This window comes from Callorhinchus milii, unplaced genomic scaffold (assembly GCF_018977255.1).
Source record: "Callorhinchus milii isolate IMCB2004 unplaced genomic scaffold, IMCB_Cmil_1.0 Scaffold2, whole genome shotgun sequence".
Lineage (NCBI taxonomy): Eukaryota > Metazoa > Chordata > Chondrichthyes > Chimaeriformes > Callorhinchidae > Callorhinchus > Callorhinchus milii.
In genome coordinates this window covers 25,596,912-25,615,066 of record NW_024704743.1, presented here as the reverse complement: position 1 = coordinate 25,615,066, position 18,155 = coordinate 25,596,912, and the positions used below count along the sequence as shown (strand labels likewise).

Here is an 18,155-nt window from a genome sequence, read left to right as displayed (position 1 = left end):
CAGGAATTCGTGCAATTCTTAATCGTACCCCACCCATCAACACGGCCCTGGGCCATGCAACCTGTCAGTGTGTTCACACTAGAATACTGGTGGGGGAAGGGGTGGGTGAGGTGACGTCAGGGATTAAACTGTACAGATCGTCACTAAATCACCGAGAAGTTTGCCTTTTTAAAAGTTGCAGCTTGTTTGTTGTTCTCCAGTTGGAAGAATACTCAGCACAGCAACAGTATATTTATTCAGCCCAGTTCAGTGTCTCACAGGCATGCCTGCTCGTTTAAGATACCAAGGGCACAAACTCTGCACACGTGATGTTTTTTTTTCACTTGCACAATGTACGAGTTTCCTCTCTCCACATTTCCTCTCTCATCCATTTTCAAAAGTATTCACTTCAGTTCTTAATTATTCCCCACCCCAACATAGCCCTGAGCTGTACAACCTGTGGCCAATCTGGCCCTGCACCTTTTCCTGTGTTATTGAATCAACTGTCTGAGAGCAGCCCAGCAATGACTGTTGCTGAAACTGTCCTTCTCTGGAAGAAGATGGGGGGAGGGAGAGTGGAAGGAAACAGCTGCTACTGCTGTGGTGAGGTGCTGAGCGCCTGGGCCACAGGCTACAACAGCAGCAACGTATATATTTATATAGCACCCTTCACACGGGTGGCATCTTAGCCTACTGAAGAATTGGCAGAAATCTCCGGTGCCAACTACATGTGCACGGGAACTCTGAGGGTCTTTGCCACTAGCCACCTGCTTGATTCAACAAAGGCGACCAAAACATTTTCATCCCCTTAGATACACAGGAAAGCAATATACACTGGTCACCTACATAGATTGTTTCTCGGCCTTTTGGCTAAGATCTAGTATAGTATTTGTTCTTATCAGTTACTTGCTTGAGATATGCACCAACCAGAAAGATCTTCCTTTGAGATTGACTTGTGTATGCAGCGCCACGACTGAATCTCCCCATAATACATTATGGGAGGATGAGCTTCTGGCAGGAGCTGCCATTGGCCCACTGTTGGGGGTATCGGTATTGCAGTACTTCTGATCTAAGGAGTGCTATCTGCTCTCACAAAGAGGAAGCAGAGATACTGGAATACAACCAACTTGAGCACCTGATCATTAGGCTCAGGTCAGTCTTGTCCAGCCAGAGAGTAGGTCCAGTCACCTGACTTGTTCGGCTGGTCGTGAAGACAGGTATCAGGTCTGCAACAGCCTTTGACGATTTGGGATCTGGAGAGTTTGAACATCTCTTGTTCCCTTGCGGAACACCCTCCAGTTTAATTCAGCTTAAAGGACGTGAGTGAGGCCCATCCTCGCTCAGCAAAAATAATCTAGTTACCTACATACAAACATCCAAGTATTGATTTGGGGTTAGAACTTTTTGTGCTGGAAACAAAGAGGTTAAGTTCATTAAATATATTTCCATATTTCCTATCACAGGCAGCATAGTATTGGGAAACAATTCACAGCCAAGTCACCATCGCCCAATTCCTCAATCCACACACTGAGGTGCTGCAAGTTGAATTTATATTCCCATCTGAATTGTGATTACTTGCCTGATACATGGTCAAAAAAAGAATCGTCATTCAAACAGGGATGACCAATGTGCTGTCCCATTAAGAATTTGACAGCTCCTAGTTGCCTTGTAAGCACAGCTCCAGCTCTGACTGATGGAACTCAGTGCTTTTGAAGGAAAGGCTGCCACAGAGAGAACAGCCTGTTGCTTCGAGGCAAAAAGCAAACAAACAAGAAAACACTGAAATGCTCCAGGTCAGAGAGAGAGAGAGAGAGAGAGAGAATGAGAGGCTAGCAATTCAATGAACTCCATTCAGAGAAAGAGTAGGTCATACAAAAGATGTCCTGTCTCCCCATGTCCTGGCCAACAACACCTCAAATAAACAACAGCAACAACAACGTGCACTTATATAGTTAAGAAGGAGACTCATCCTCACAGATCCAGATCCACACAACAACAGACAGGGACAGAAGTTTCAACGATGTCACAATATCACAGCATAGGTTGCATTTTTTTTTACCTGCATAGTAAAAGTCTTTTTCATCATAAAGAGGATCGATAACTTTGGCTGGAATCATAAAGAGGCTGATATCTTTGATCCACTTGGAAGGATCAATGAGAAGCTAACAATCCGACTACCACAACTGAACCAAATTGATCTCAAGCAGAGCAACTCGCTGAGCTGATTCAGGACATGACCATGAGGCTTGATGTGAAAAATACAGGAATATACTGGACTCCAAATCAGCAGGACCACTGCTGGTGAGAACATGAGATAATAAGAAAGGAATAGAACCAGACTATTCAGCCCATACAGCCTGCTCACGAGTTTATGTGATGACAGCTAATCTGCAATTTAATATCATAACCCTGCCCTTTCACCAAATTCCTGGATATTGATAACCCTGCCGACCAGAAATACTACACAAGCACTATAAACGACTTACACAAGATGAAAAAAAATCACACAGGAACTACATTCTAATAGTAATGAGCAATTTCCTGACGAGGACAACAGAAGAGAACTGTCACTGGCACAAACTGAGTTACAAGGGAATAGAAAGGGCATGCATTGCAGTGTAGGGAACCATCTGTTTTGCTGCTGAAAAGCATAACATTTTTAAAAGAAACAATCTGCAGTTGTTATAGGACCTATAACTTTAAAACATCTCAAAGTGCTTCACAGGTAAATGCAGGCAAATGCTGTAGGGGATTGCGGGAGACATTTTGCACGCAGTAAGATCCCACAACTATGATTGAAATGAATGACCAATGTTATTTACTGGATGGTTGGCCAGGCTCCTCGCTTTTCAATGAGTGGCAGAGTCCACCTGAAAAGGCTGAAGGGACTTCATTTGTTAAAAAAAACATATCAGCCAAAAGAGAGCATCACTGACAATGCAGTACTTTGTCCTGTAGCTCAGTGGTTAGAGATCTCGTCCCACAAGCGAGAGACCTGGGTTCGATTCCCGGCAGGGCGAAACCTTGGGCAAATTTCCTTACTCCATACGCCTGATAATAATCCTTAAAAAAAATTTGGTCACTTCAATCCACAACTGTTTGTGGGACACTGCTATGCGCAATTGGCTGCCGCGTTTTGCCCACAAATATACAGTCGATTCACTTTACAGTCTATTCTTTGAAGCGCTTTGAGACATCTAGAAGACCTGAAAAAGCGTCATATCAAATGCAAGGATTATTATTATTATTTATTATTTGCCCAGTGCTGCTCAAAGTACTGACATGGGGATTTGAACTCGTAACTTTCTGACTCTGAGGTGAAAGTGCTGCCAACTGAGACAAGCTAACTCACGAAAGAGCAGTGCCTCCCTTCCCCCAGCTGTAGATGACAATTGCTCCCTTTGTCCAGGTTGCAAATGAGAAACACATCAATTTCTTCATCTGTTGCAGTGCACATACCATGGGTAAAATTACACTGCAGTAATCCTCTTGAGAGGCAGGAGGGAGGTCCAAGTTGCCACTGATGAAGGGCACAGCCCATGCTAATAATCTGCAGTGATATTTGCGCCTCTTTCAATTGCACACAATCAGTGGAGCAGTGAGACTGAAACTGAACACTCCTAGAACAGTCAGAGAGGACTTAACATCCTCCGCTCTGTGTTTTATGAACAGATATCTGTTTCCGTTTACATGTTGCCAAATAGTCTATTAAGGATCAAAGGACGTCATTTAACAGACTGCCCGGTTTCATTCAGCACCTTACACAATGAAACTTTATCCTCTAGTATATATATAAAAAAGTAACAAAGTACATGCAGAACCATTTCCTTCAAAGAAAAGGCAGTTTTAGAACAGAGACACCGTTCGAGTTTTGTCCATGTGCCTTTCTTCCGGGCTAAATATACACACAGTATCAGAAGCGCGAAGGAAACAAACCGTTCAGGATTTATTGCATTGCACGGACAGTGGTGAATACATGGTAACTCCATACTACCCTCCCCACTTATAGCCCGTTTCACTTATAACACTGGTATCTTGTAGACCGGCCTTAACTGGTTGGCCGGCTTCACACACCAAAAAAAAGATGTCTGGGTCATCAGGTCATCGCAGATGTCACATCCTGCACAGGAAGCCTGGTGACCTCATGTTACAAAGGAGTCTCTGAGGGAGGCTCTTCCTCAGACTCACTGAACCAGTGCCCGATCTAGGCGTTTGGTTCAACCCCCAGCTGTCCTTCCTCTCCCACATCCAGTCCCCAACCAGGACCGCCTTCCTCCACCTCTGCCACATAGACCGCCTCGGACCGTACCTAACCCCAAATGCACCAGAAACCCTCATGCATGCGTTTGTCACCCCCCGCCTGGATTACTCAAACACACTCCTCACCAGTCTCCCCAGCTCCACCATTCAAAAAATCCAGCTCTTCAGAAATCTGCTACCTGTACCCGGACCAAACTCCGTACCCACATCTCACCAGTTCCCTGGCACCTCCCTAACTCTCTGACCTCCTCTCTCCCCAATCCACACCTGGCGCCTCCGCTCGACTGGCACGGGCCTCCTACTTGTCCCTTGCGCCGTTTGCTTCACCATTGGAGGTCACGCATTCAGCCACTACGCCCCGAAACTCTGGAACACTCTCCCTCAATCCTTCTGTCTTGCTCCCCTCTCTCCCCTTTTTCAAATCCCTCCTGAAAACCTTCCTTTTCGACTGTGCTTACGGTCACCTCCCCTCCTAGCTCGGAGTCAGGCTCCACCACTGTTAAGCGCTCTGAGACGCTACCCTGCATGGTGGACGCTATATAAGTGCAAGTTGTTGTTGTTGAAATGCACCAAGACACTGTGTGAAGCGTGCCATGTACATGCAGGTTTTTGTTGAACCAGGACATGGGCAGCACCCAGGAAGTGACACCAGTGGCATTTCTTGCCCATACGAGTAATATGCGCAAAGTGAATCGGCAGCGACCTGATGAGCCAATGGTCAGCCAGTTTTTCACACTTCACTTGCAACTTCGCTGCTTGAGATGTTGGGTCCAGACATTGGTGGAACGGACAAGGGAGAGAGGCAGTAAAAGCAGATTGTGCCAGCAAATTCAAGAGGAAATTACATAGCCACTTGCCAAAGAAATCGATTGAGCTATATGAGATATCAAGAAGCGTCTGGTTTCCATGAATAGCCAGATGACCGCAATAGTTTTCTAGTTCTGTAGGTTCCTATAAATGTTCTGGAATATTACTCTACATATAATTTCTTAGGTTACACAGAATGTGCTACACAAGTTTAAAGAGTTTTTTTTTGGTAGTTTGGATCCTTGAACATACTATGCAGTAATCAGTTTCCATATTCCATCTTCATTCAGGGGAGGAAGTTTGAGCATTTCATCGAGTCACTCTCTTAATTTCTCCGACTTTCATTTTCTGAATCACCAAACCTACACTCAGTGTAAAAAACATCACAGGAAAAATCGCCAAATGCAAAAGAATGTATAGGTCTGCAAACAGACTGCCCGTCCAAACTGAGCTATTTGTTGTCAGTGGACATATTTAATGTTTTAAATAAATATCCAAGCAGATGAACAAACAAATCCTTGCAATTGACACTGTGCCTTTTCATGTCAGGGGGAGGTCTCAAAACACTTCACAGGATATTGACTTCACATAGCAACGTCCCACAAACAGCAACGGAGTGAATGACCAAATTTATTTGTGGGATTGTTGGCCAGAAAACCGGGATAAACTCTCTTTTCTTTTTGAATGTTGTCTGTGCTTCAGGCATTATCATTGCTTCATCTTCATCTCACTTCCAGAGACAGCAGCACTGGACACAGCAAGATAAGATATCTACCACCATGGTCGCCTTGATTCCTGGTCAGGGATGAGCTAAGCTTCATGGAATCCGATTAAGAAACACCACAAATCAGAACCATTGTTTCAAGACTTATGGGGATGTGAATTTAACTGATTTGGCAAGATAGCCCAGCATCCTGTTTGCCTTATTTAATGCTGCCTCACATTGTTTTAACATGATCGTTGATGAGTCAACAAATTCCTCTTGACCTCCCTGAACTTCTTTTCAAGTAAGAACTGGGAGGTAGCCGCTGAGAGAATAATATCCCTTCTGGGAAGAAGACTTGTGAGTTATGGATTTTACCAAAACAAATTTGAAAGCCCAATTTAAAAAAAAATTCCGAAATAACTGGCACAAGAGAGGAGTTTATTATAATTCGGTACAACTGATTTTCTTCACAAAAGGATCTTGAGTATGAAACTCTCTCTTCGATAAAAAGATGAAGGTACCCGTAGATTACATGAAAAATCCGAGCTTTATTCAAAATTTAAAAAGAATCCTAAACTTCTGCAAAATATGTCTTCTCTACCTTTGGGGCAGTGTCTCGAAACAAGTTGTTATTCTTTAATAATTCTCGCATCTGCTTACAAACAAAACAGTCACTACATTTCCAGAGACTCCTGTGAATCACTTTTAACAACTGATGTGGGCGAACGAAGGGAGGAGTGAGGGGGATTAAAAGTATAACCAGGGTCAATGGAGACAAACAGTCTCGCAGAGTTGGACTTTGACGCAGTGGAAAAGTAGCTGAAGGACAATACCGTGGCAATGGGTGTGGATTACAGTGAGCACAAGCAAAATTAAGCAAGAGTGGCTGAGAAGTAATAAATGACAAAGGGAGTGAAGTAATTTGACAGGGATAGAGGGGAGGAAAAGTTCTGAAGTGTGCTGCAGCAACCTGGCTCAGTTTGTAGCTCTGTACTCTCGCCTCTGGTTATGGGTTCAAGCCCCACATCGGATATTGCACCTGTGCTGGGGGTGTGCTGTTCTTCGGATGAGGTGCTAAACCTAGGTCCGTCGAGATGGACATTAAGGAGCCCATGGTACTATTAAAAAGAGAAAGGAATTTCTCCTGGTGTCCTGGTCAACAATCCCCAAATAAAAACGGTTATTCTAAACAAGATTCTAAAAGGGTTAGACAATATAGATCATGACAGGCTGATCCAACTTGTCCAGAATAGTAAAACCAGAGGACACGGCCTGCGATTGAAGGGGGTTAAATTCAGAATGAATCTACGCAACCACTATTTTAATGAGCAAAGATTGAACCTGTGGAACAGGTTCCCTAGGAAGACGGTTGAAGCAGCGAGTGTTGATTCTTTGAGACACAGATTAGATAGTTTTCTTTCAACAAATAACGTTATGGTATAAAGTACATAGGTAGTTCGGGACATATGTCCATGTGACTGCTAGGAAGGTGGAAGGCGAACTAGATGGACCTTGGTCTTCTTCCAACATTTCTTATGTTCTTATTCACTTCACAGCTATTTTGCTGCATTGCTGGGTGCAAATTGGCTGCTGTTTTCACCTACAAGATACACCTTCACTACACTTCACAGAAAACTCTTTGAGATCTCCTACCGATATGAAAGGCACCACTGTTTTTGAAATGCAGGTTTATGCTTATTATTAGGATTATTATTAAAGGGAGATGATTTTGAACCTTCCACAGCTCTGCTCCTCTTCCACTGGCTCCACCCTTACTTGGGTCTTTTCATTCCTATGCAGAAGATGACAACATTACAACAACGCAACTTGCATTTATATGGCTCCCTTCACACAGAGTAGCGGTAAAACTAAGGTAAAACTACTGATGGTGGAGCAGAGGGGACAAGGGGCCATCAGGAGGCTGGAGCCAGCCAAGTGGAGGCAGCGGGTGGTATACTATTCACTATGTCAAGCACACATCAGTGTAAGGGTCATCGTATCACAAGGACCATTGCCTTGTGGGAGCTGTGCTTCTATAAATGTAATTTGGTTGTTGTTGTTTAACCTTTTGCTGCCACCACAGCAGAAATGAGCCAGGGCCTCAGGGCAAAAGAACGGAAATAATAATAATAATAATTCTTGAATTTGATATAGCGCTTTTCACATCGGGAGGACGTCCCAAAGCGCTTCACAGAATACACTGTAAAGTGAATTGACTGTATATTTGTGGACAAACACGGCAGCCAATTGCGCACAGCAATGTCCCACAAACAGTCGTAGAATGAAAATGACCAATTTATTATTGTTTTTGGTTTTTGGAGGGATTATTATTAGGCTCTGTGTGGAGCAAGGAAACTTGCCCAAGGTTTCGCCCTGTCTGGAATTGAACTCAGGTCTCTCGCTTGTAAAGCGAGTGCTCTAACTACTGAGCTACAGGACTCCACGATTGGAAAATTGGAAGGAGAAAAAAATACGTTTTGATCTCCTCTGCAAAGTTTTTAAAAGATTGTGAATAATAATCATTGCATTTGATATAGGCCTTAATGTCGTTCAGATGTCTCAAAGCACTTTGCAGGATATACTGTAAATTGGATTGACTGTGTATTTTGTGGGCAAAAGATGGCAGCCAGTTTGCACACACCAATGGAATGAGTGACTCAGAGACGAGAGTGCTATCACTGGACCAGGCTGATACATAAATGGGACACATGAATGAACAACCATGGTTTACAAAACAAATTTGAAAAACACATTAAAAACGCAGTTGCATAAATAACTGACACAAGAGAGGAGTTTATTTATAATTCTCTGTAACTGACTTTCTTCACAAAAGAGTTTTGAGCAGTAAAGGGATGAAGACACCTGTATAATCGCATGAAAAATGTGTCAGGTTCACCTTGTTTGTTTTCTATACCAGTTTGTTGTTTAAAATATGTTCTGTAATGTTTATTTGTTCGCACTTTATGTATCTAGCAATTTTGATACTTGTGGTGCCATCAAATCTGATTCTAGCATCGATTGCAACAATTTGGCAGGCAACTATTTATAATTTGCCTAGGTGGATAGGAAGGTGTACGGTTTCCCTATTGGGTCACTTAAAGGATGATTTTAAGTGGACCATAAGCTTCCAAATTTGCTTTAATTTATATTGCAAATACCACTGGATACCTTCATTCGTGAAGGGGCTCAACGTCCATAAAAGAATGAGCGCCATGTGCTTGTGGTCACTATTTTCCTAACTGATGCCAACAGAAGTCGGTGCTCTGACTATTAATGAGTCAGAGGTTGGTTCTTTGTGCACTTTTGCATTAACTTCATTACAAGTGGCTGCTAGCGTGTGTAATTTAAGTGTGATTTATGTTTATTTCATAGTTGATATTGTTGATATTTTGTCGTGCCATTTAAGATATAATGCCAAGGGTTGCAGATTTCATTGAAGCGCCAATAAAATTCAGTTGAGCCGACTTAACCGTGCTTTAACTCGAGCTTTCTGTATAAATCAAAGAAGGAGGGAATACACAAACAGGTTCAGCTTAGGTCACAGAGGTGTAAAATAAATCTCTGATTGACTGAAGCTTCCAAATTTGCTTTAATTTAATAGTCCTGTCGTAGTGAAAGAACTCATTAGTCAAGTTATATGTAGTTATAGGGACCAAGTACACTCTGCAAGGGAGAGCAAGCTATATAGTGGGTCTACATATAAGACTGATAGAATCGTCTCAAATGCTAGCTCTTTTTTAAAAAACTATTCTAAAGTTATGCCAAATACATATTTGGTAGCTTCTTTGTTACTTCTTGTATTCACCTACAAACAACAACAAAATGATATGAAAATAGTGCCTTTCACATCTGGACATCCCAAGGTACTGAGTCAAGTCACTTCACTTTCCAGTGATTCCTGTGAAGTGCTTCTAAGACACCCTCCCTTTTTGAAAAGCGCTATATAAAATGTAAGTATTATTTTGTTTTTATTTGATATAAAACCTTATCACAATGTTGAAACATTACAAAGTGTTTCACAGGATTTACTGGAAAGTGTTGTGATTGTAGGTGTAGGTGAATGCGGCAGCCAATTTGCACGCAGCAACATGCAACAAACAGCCATGAAGTGAATGACTAGTTTCTCTGGGGATTAGTGGTTGGAACCCTGGGATAAACTACCTTGGAGATGCAAGCTTATATCTTTAGAAGTGAATTGCATCATTATTTGAGGGCATGTTCAGGCGCAGTCTTTCATTAAATCATTAAGTGCACTATTCATCCTGCATCTGTATCTGCCCTCCGCTTTAAAGTAAACCTCATGTGAATTGTAGGCCTTCTAAAGATACAGCCATTATATACAACTCACATGAATGAAATCCCTCAATTTTGCGGTCAAATAAAGCACCAGATTGCTTACAGTCAGAACAGCCAATGCTTACAAGTTTCCTTCCCGTGTTCTTCAACTTAATTAACACAAGGACTGAGCTAAAGACATGTTGACCTTTCTTTGCCTACTACAGTCAAGTAAGCTAAAGGCAAGGCATGCACAAAGCATCAGGAGCATGAAACTGTCTCCAATAAAGGGATGAAGATACCTAGCGCATCATGTGAAAAATGTGAGCTCTTTTTAAGAGAATCTAAACTTATACAAAATATGTAGTTTCTCTTTGATAATGTTTGCAATTGTCTGCGTCCACCTATAAACAACAACAAATTACATTTGTATAGTGCCATTCACGTCGGAAGGATTTCACAGCACCTTGGATGTCCAATACAATAATAATGATAGGCATTTTCGGGAGAAGAATTCAGACAAGGAAGATATAATAATAATCCCTCCAAAAAACAAAAAAAATAATAAATTGGTCATTTTCAATCCATAACTGTTTGTGGGACACTGCTGTGCGCAATTGGCTGCCGCGTTCGCCCACAAATATATTCTGTAAAGCGCTTTGGGACGTCTAGAAGACGTGAAAAGCGCTATATCAAATGCAAGAATTATTATTATTATTATTAACTGTACAGTGCCCACTTTAGACATAAACACCACAAGTATGCCTTTAAGAATCACTTTGTTTTTGGGGGTGATTAAGAAAACTACACTTATTTGTACCAACTCTGTTTGTATCAACTCGAATTATTTGCAAAAGGATTCGCAAGCAATACGCAAGTTTTGAATCCTGCTGATAATCCATAAATTTACGTAGATTGTATCACACGGAAACAGGCCATTCAGCCCAATTAGTCCGTGCTGGCATTTACCCTCCACACGATTCATACAAACATCACAGCACTCTGTAGGAACTCCGCTCCGACATAACTTGCAGATGGTCAAAGTGGAGTTCGCGAGGATGTGCGTGAAGATCATCTGGTTACCAGCAGGATTCACGATTTACAAATCCTTTGCAAACCCTGTTGCTGATATCATATTTGCACTCTATTGCAGTGGATATGGACAAGCATCAAAATGCTGCGAGGCTTTGTTGCTTTTTAAAAAAAAACACCCCTTTGAGGAGAGGCTTCTAGTCATTTCCCTTTCACTGACTGCAAGTGGCATTCCTTCAGGACAGACTGATAAACAGACTGGTACATTGTTCAAATTTTAAACGGTTCTGACACAACACACACACACATGAGTAACGCTATCCAAAAGACTTGCAAAGAAACAGGCCTTGTTTTAAAAACAAAGGTCATTAAGGAGACATGCTGAAGGTTTGTTTGCAATGGTTGGGTCATGAACTCACTGAAAGTTTTTTTTGAAAAAACAGCCATACCCAGATTCACTCAAGAACAGGTCGAGAAATTCTCCATAAAAGTTGTGTGTGTAGTTACAGACCTCCTATATTCTGATCTGACTTTCCCTGCAGTCTTGTTTTCCTACTTGTTTTGCTGCTGCATATGAGTGTGAGTTTTGGAACAGAAAGGATGAAGCAGTCCTTACAATTAATTCTTCTTAATCGAGTCCACGCATGAAATGTAAATGAAAGTTGAAAATAGGATCTGAAGCCCAGTGATTTCAAACGGGATTCCTAAATTAAGGAATTCCGAGGCGGGTGTAGTGGGGGCTCTTCCTGGAAGCTTTTTGCAGTGTGAGGCACCTCATTCTAATAGTTATATTATAAATTGTACTCTAGATCACAATTGTAAAAAAACAGCAGGCCTACAGAACTAATAGACCTCCACAATACAACAACAGCATTGTGTATGTATGAGCAAAATGTCTCAAAACATTTCACAGCAACGGAGTTAGAGCTTGAGTACAGTTCAAGATAAGGGTAGGAGGTCAATGGCCCAAAGTGCATTCAAAGAGATTTTAGAAGGATTTTTAAAGCAGGCAGGAAGGGAGGGATTCAGGAAGAGACTTCCAGAGAGCGGGAGCAAAGTAGCTGAAAGATAGCCTATCAGAGGGGAACAGGCTTGAATTAGCAGAGCATAGAAAGTGATTTTCTTCTTTAAACATCCATGTCATCAAAAACCTGCAGCATTATGGCCAGTCAGAATAAAACCTCTGGGCAAGAGGTGCATAGCGTACACAATATAGCACATTGGATATTAGCAAATGACAGATCTATAATCTAATCGTGAAAGATTGTAAAACTATTTGAATGACCATTTTGCAATTTATGTGCCACTATAAACATTAGTTGTAAAAACTTTCAGCCAGATGTTAATACACCTACATTCAGGTTCCAACAAAAGTTCTCAGGGTAGCCATTGGGTATGGAAACCCTGACTCAATGGGAATGCACGTGTGTCTGAGCTGCGCACAGGAAGATGGTGGCAATGCTTCCATGCATTTAATGTTGAGCTGTGTTGCCCACCAAGAAGCTAGCAGGGAGTTCCTGGTCCCTACCATCCACCAAGTTAGAGCTCAAACTTGCGCTTGTCGGATGTCAAATGATCAACTAGTGAGCTAGTGATCATTCTTCTTGGGAGGAGGGAAGGAGGTAAGTGGGGTTTCCTAGGAGCTGAACTGGCTCCAAGGTGGCATGTTTGGCAACAGAATGTCAGGACCTTCCGTAGTGTCTCGGTGATCCAATTACTGTCCAGTTTCATCCTCGCTGTGCTGTCATCAGGAGTAACCTGGAATACTGTGGACTGGACCCTGGCACTGCTTGGGACAGAACAGCCAGCCTGGCTCATCAGCAGGACTTGGAAGGGCAGATCTGGGTCACTGAGGACAGGCAAAGCCCTAACAGTTAGCTGGACAAGCAGCAGGAAACCTTGCCAGACAATGACAAGCTATGTGTTTTTAGCTGGTTAGATGCCAGCAGTACCCCATCACACTCTGGGGTGCCCAAGCCTTGACTCTTTCCAACCTATGCCTAATACTTTCCAGGATTAGGTAAACAGGATGTGTCCCTCCAGGGAGAGTGTGCATGTGTGCATACCAACAAAAGGGTCTTGAATTTCCATGTGTAAGTAAGATGCATGGAATTCTCAGTTTCGTTTGGATATCCTTAAACATGGTGATGGGTTTCTGCATGTGTCAGACACCCGGCTGACTTTAAAAAAAACCCTGACTGATTCCTCCCACCCCCATACCCCCAAAACAGGGAAGCCGAGATCAACAGTAGAGTCCCAACACATGATGCAAATCAGCAGTGTTCTGCTCTGTTTGTGTTGGTGCTATATCGCATATATCCATTGGGCGATCAGCAGAGATTCTGTTAGCAGTTTTAGATTTGACTGACATTCCAGATTACAGGAACTTGTACAAGGATAACAGGAGCTTGTACAAGGATAACAGGAGCTTGTACAAGGATAACAGGAGCTTGTACCTTAGTTTGGACACCTTTGCTCTGGAGCGAGAGAGTGAATTAAAGCAGCAGGCCACAAATTTGTGAGCTGAGTTGGTTTTCCCATGCCCATAGCTTACAACACGGCAAAGAAAAAGTGGTGCAGCCATAATCCACCAGACCTGGCAGGCACTAACACCACTATGGCCATACCATATACATAGCAACCCATGCTACCTATCTAATACATTAAGAATAATACACTGCAAACTTCTACATTGTGTCATGTGGGATGCAATGATTGGCAAAGTTTTATAACAAGAAGAATCATCATCATACTTGCTTAAGATATAGCAGCTTTCAAGTTGAAGGACATCTCAACGTGCTTCATAGGATTTATTGTAAAGTGTAGCGATTGGATTGTAGGCAAACACCTACTGAAAGAAAGAGGACAGATAGACCGAGAGGCAGCGAATACAGCAGGCGTGTTTCAGTATTAACTGTGACTGGCTAGCGCTTTTACAATCTCCATTGCTTAAAAATGGCAGGAGACTTGTGCTTAGACAGGAGTATCTTCTGGTGTCACTGTGAGTGGGCGTCTCTCTGTTTTACATGGTTGAGTACAGCTTTCAGTTTTAATAAAAGAAAGGCTTTTAATATTACCATTCCACGCCCTCATGACACACATAATCACAAGGAGAGAGGATTCGCTTTAGGATTTCAGTTTCTTTTGAGTAGCAGTAACAATGTGATAACTGTATTGCACCAGGCAGGTGAGGTCAATCTTAATATCTGAAACATGTCCTCACAATAAGGTGGAATCACTTTAGTGTACGGTTTCTTTTAAGTAGCAGTAATCAAATAACTTTATTGCACCAGTGAATCACAGGTAGGCAGAGCAATCTGAAAGGTGGGACCTGCTGTCCAACCTTTCCATAAACCCATTGTTTAGGTTGCTTTGGGTTGGAATGAAGCCAACTTATTATTACAATCCAACACACTGTTACTATTCCAACACGGTTTGAGACTGAACTAGGTTTATCGTGGCTTTGAAAAACAAAAGATAGGCTATCCAGACTTAAAGGGTAGTGAGTATTCAATAATATACAACAACAACTTGCATTTATATAGCACCTTCACGCAGGGTGGGGTCCCAGAGCGCTTAAATATGAATGTTAATAGACTATTTCTACTTGTTGGAGAATCCAAGATGAAGGGGCAAAACGATAACTAGCAGCAGATCTAAAAGGGAGTTTGGAGAAACTTCTTCACTCACAGGAAACTATAGTTTATCATAGAGCTTGATATTTACACCCAACCCCCCAGAGTCGTGAGTTTGAGTTGAGAGAGACAAATTAAAATACAAACTATTCGAAATAATTGTAAAATATTTTTTGCCCACAAGACATTGTTATAAATCTAATTAACTGAGAGTGCAAATAAATTAACATTCTTACCAAATGAATAACTGGAATAGTTCCTACCAGCTGCAAGTATGATGATGGAAACAACCGAACATTCTTACAGTCAGTGAGTCACCATTCAAACGAGCATTCAACCAAGTTCCCAGGCCATCATGTCACCATCGCTACAGGTTGAAGCAAAAAGCATCAATACTGTATATTATCGTGGAACAAGTGTCCTCAATTATCGTCTCTGAACATCTCCAATGGCATGTGCCTGGAAATACAAAGTCAGCACACTTGGCAGTAAAATCCTGTTAAGGGCTGTGAGAAGTCTTGATGACCTGATAAGGCACTTTATCAAGGATTAGTATAACAGGAGCAGGAGGGGTTCAGCCACTGTAATAATATAAATAATAATAATAATCCTTATATTTGATATAACGCCTTATCACATCTTCGAGACGTCTCAAAGCACTTCACAGAATATACTGTAAAGTGAATTGGCTGTACTTTTGTGGGCAACTGTAAGGGTTGACAGTCACTGCCTCTGTTTGCGGCATGCAAGTGTCCAACCGATCAGATAAAACAAAACTACTTACCGTATTCATAACAGAAAAAGCAAGCAGAATTAACAGTTTAACGCGGCTGCCGTTTAAGAGTATTAGAGAACAGCAGGCGGGCTGCCCGGCACAAACACATTTTCAATCCCGCTCTAATTAAATTTCTACAGGCTCTGCGAGGCTTGCAGCCCACAATAATTTGCTTTGCGCTAGTAAGTAAATTGGAAATAGTCAAGCAAAACTCGCCTCCACTCCCTCCATCCCACTACCGACCACAAACAACCTTTTCACACCCAAGCGAGAAATCAGTTAGAAACTTCACACTACTGGCTGAGGATTTACCGCAAACAAATACTTCAACATCACAAAGACTTTCTTTAGGAAGTTTCTCCCAGTGTCATGGCCAAGAAACTCCCAAATAATATTGGTCATTCTCTTTGTGGCTGTTTCTGGAACGTGGCTGCCACATTCCCCTACAAAATATGGTTATTGTACTTTATAGTAAATAAGAAGTACTTTGAGATATTTGGGTGACTTAATAACAAATAATAATAATCCTTATATTTGGTACAGCATCTTATGACATCGTCAAGGCTGCTCACAATATATATGTATATGATAAATAAAGGTCTATAACAGATATCACCACCCATTTCAATCTCCAGTGTGTGTTGAGTTACTGATCTACTGATCTCAGCAGTTGGATCATTACAATTGCCATCAGACTCCCTGGGCTAAGGGTAGGTGAGCGGGAAGAGGAGGAAAATTAAAATTAAATTCAGGCTTATTGCTTCTTCCTACAATGCAGTGACCCCTGCAGGAAAGTGTGCAGAATTTCCCGAATGGCTGGTCAACACACCTCAAGAGGACAATGGAGCACAGCCTCAGGATTGACAACAGAAACATTAGGGAGATAATAAAAGGGATTTCTTCACTCCAGGTGTTAGGATGTACCAAGACAGTAAAAGGGGACACAGGTTTAGAGTTGCAAAGAGCAATTTCATGATAGACAACAGGGAAGTTTTCTTTATCCAAAGGGTAATTAATGATTGGAACAGGTTACCCCGAAGAGTGATCAATGCCAGGACACTGGATTTATTAAAAAAAACAGCTTGATACTGTGATGGAAATAATAATAATCCTTGCATTTGATATAGCGCTTTTCATGTCTTCTAGATATCTCAAAGCGCTTCACAGAATATGCTGTAAAGTGAATTGACCTCATATTTGTGGGCGAAACACGGCAGCTAATTGCGCACAGCAGTGTCCTACAAACAGTAGTGGATTGAAAATGCCAAATTTATTATTGTTTTGGTTTTTTGGAGGGATTATTATTAGGAGTGTGGAGTAAGGAAACTTGCCCAAGGTTTCACCCTGCCTAAGATTGAACCCAGGTGTTTCGCTTGCAAGGCAAGTGCTCTAACCACTGAGCTGCAGGACTCTAGGAAAGATGCTAAAGTGGATGTCCTGGAAGGATGAGATCCAATGCTACTTCTCAACCAAAGCAATATTGTGATAATAATAATCCTTGCGTTGGCTATAGCCATATATTATGTCATTGAGACATCTCAAAGCACTTCACAGGATATGCTGTAAAGTGGATTAACTGTGTATTTTGTGGGCAAAGTGCAACAGCCAAGTTTGCGCACAGCAATGTCCCATAAACAGCTATGGAATGAGTGACCAATTTTTATTTGGGGAATTGTTGGCTGGGACACCGAGAGAAACTCCCTTCTCTTTTCAAATAGTGCCATGGGATCTTTAACATCCACTTTACCGGCAGACAGAACCTCGGTTTTAACGTCTCATCTGAAGGATGGCACCTCCGAAAATGTAACACATTCCCAGCACTGCATTGGAGTATCAGCTTAGACTATGTGATTCCAAGGTCTGATGTGGGACTTGAACCCACAACCTTCTGATTCAGAGGCAAGAGTGCTACTACTGCAGCTTTCCAGAAATATTTTCATGTTTTGTTCTCCCTCCCTCAATGATGACAATGTTGTTTCAAACTAAACTGGGAGAGTTTTGCATTTCAGTTGCAGCTGGACTGCACAGATAGCTCTCAAACTGTGTGGGCCACCAAGAGCCACTCTCAAGTCACTCCCAAGTAACCTCAACTCCCCACTCTCCAGCAACACACAGTCTGATCCTCTCTGACATTCACTTATGAAAACCACAATAAGGTAGAAATAGGTGATTAAAGTTCAATGATTTCACTAACAGCTACAGCAATCGCTCCCTTAAGGAGACTTGTTATAAATTAAGTCTGATTTTTCAAAGCCATACTACTCAGATCATATTTTCCTCATTCTAATCTTCTTACACAACGCTGCAAATAAGCCTTTCATTTGTATGAAATGATTTAGGGCCCACCTTTATGAATAGTATTGGGATTTAAAAAGATGGCATGTTGCTGCTTTAATAAAGTGAAAGTGCCACAAGCTCTTCAATAAGCTGTCAAACTAATTTGGAACCATTCCTTCGGGAATCTGATCAGTTCAATGGTAAAGGGCTTTAAAGGTGCATCGGCAGCACACAGAAACCATTCACATTCCTACAACGCAACAACAATCTATGGCAAGTTGATCTCATTCACATCACTGAGCACCTTTCTTCACAAGAAGAGGAACACTGACAACCATAAAAGCCACACTGAAGTTTTCAGGCTGCACATTTTCCTGATGGCTCACTGGCTGAATGACCACACTAGACT

General features: G+C 41.9%; 1 protein-coding gene and 1 pseudogene across 1 annotated transcript in view; one reads left to right on the top strand and one right to left on the bottom strand.

Moving 5' to 3' along the window:
- Positions 1 to 18,155, bottom strand: part of LOC103176233 (solute carrier family 12 member 7) — a 194,131-nt gene that overhangs the window by 157,010 nt on the left and 18,966 nt on the right. The gene's annotated exons all lie outside the window — the stretch shown is intronic.
- Positions 830 to 1,063, top strand: LOC121848170 (annotated as a pseudogene).